Below are 780 nucleotides of genomic sequence, written 5' to 3'. Positions count from 1 at the left end.
AGGCCAGGCTTGATGATGACGCTGAAGTGGTGAAGGTCGCATGATTCATCGCTCATCATGTGCTCAGGCCAGGCTTGATGATGACGCTGAAGTGGTGAAGGTCGCATGATTCATCGCTCATCATGTGCTCAGGCCACGCTTAGTAATGAACTAAATATCCTGCATTGGAACAATATAGTGAATCATTTATTCATTTGTTATACATTCATTTATATATACTGAATCGTGGAAAAGGGCGTATTGCTATGAGTGGTTCTGAAAAGAGCGATTTCATCGAAACTCGAAGTTTGTTAAATTTAATTCATTGTTTAGATAGTTTAATGGTGGCAAAAAGTTAAAAATAAATAAAATTAAAACATTTATTGGACCAATGGTAGTAGGAAAGTCAAGTACACACGTGATATTTTTCACCAAATACCTGATCTATCAATCTTTAGGAAAAAAAATCTGGAATCGGTATGACATGAATATCGATAGACTGAGTAAGAGTGGAGTACGAGTTGAAATTTCGTGGAGTAGTTGGAATTTGAGAGTGCGAGCAAATATCTCACTGCTGTTTCTTCCATATCTGAATTAAATGGCAAAATCGAAGGTAAACGATTGTCATTGACAAGTAAATATCTTCTCTTCTGAACACTGACATCTTCTGTGACGTCTGCTAGTTCCTTTGGAGACATCGAGAACACTGACATCTTCTGTGACGTCTGCTAGTACTTTTGGAGACATCGAGAACACTGACATCTTCTCTAACGTCTGCTAGTTCCTCTGGAGACATCGAGA

The 780-nt window shown here is 38.5% G+C and overlaps 1 protein-coding gene across 4 annotated transcripts in view; it reads left to right on the top strand.

Moving 5' to 3' along the window:
• LOC106690718 (lysosomal proton-coupled steroid conjugate and bile acid symporter SLC46A3) overlaps positions 1-780 on the top strand; it is a 25185-nt gene that overhangs the window by 13833 nt on the left and 10572 nt on the right. The gene's annotated exons all lie outside the window — the stretch shown is intronic.

Source organism: Halyomorpha halys, unplaced genomic scaffold (assembly GCF_000696795.3).
Source record: "Halyomorpha halys isolate HHAL.00 unplaced genomic scaffold, Hhal_1.1 Scaffold1839.1, whole genome shotgun sequence".
NCBI lineage: Eukaryota > Metazoa > Arthropoda > Insecta > Hemiptera > Pentatomidae > Halyomorpha > Halyomorpha halys.
This window is presented reverse-complemented; position numbering and strand designations above follow the sequence as displayed.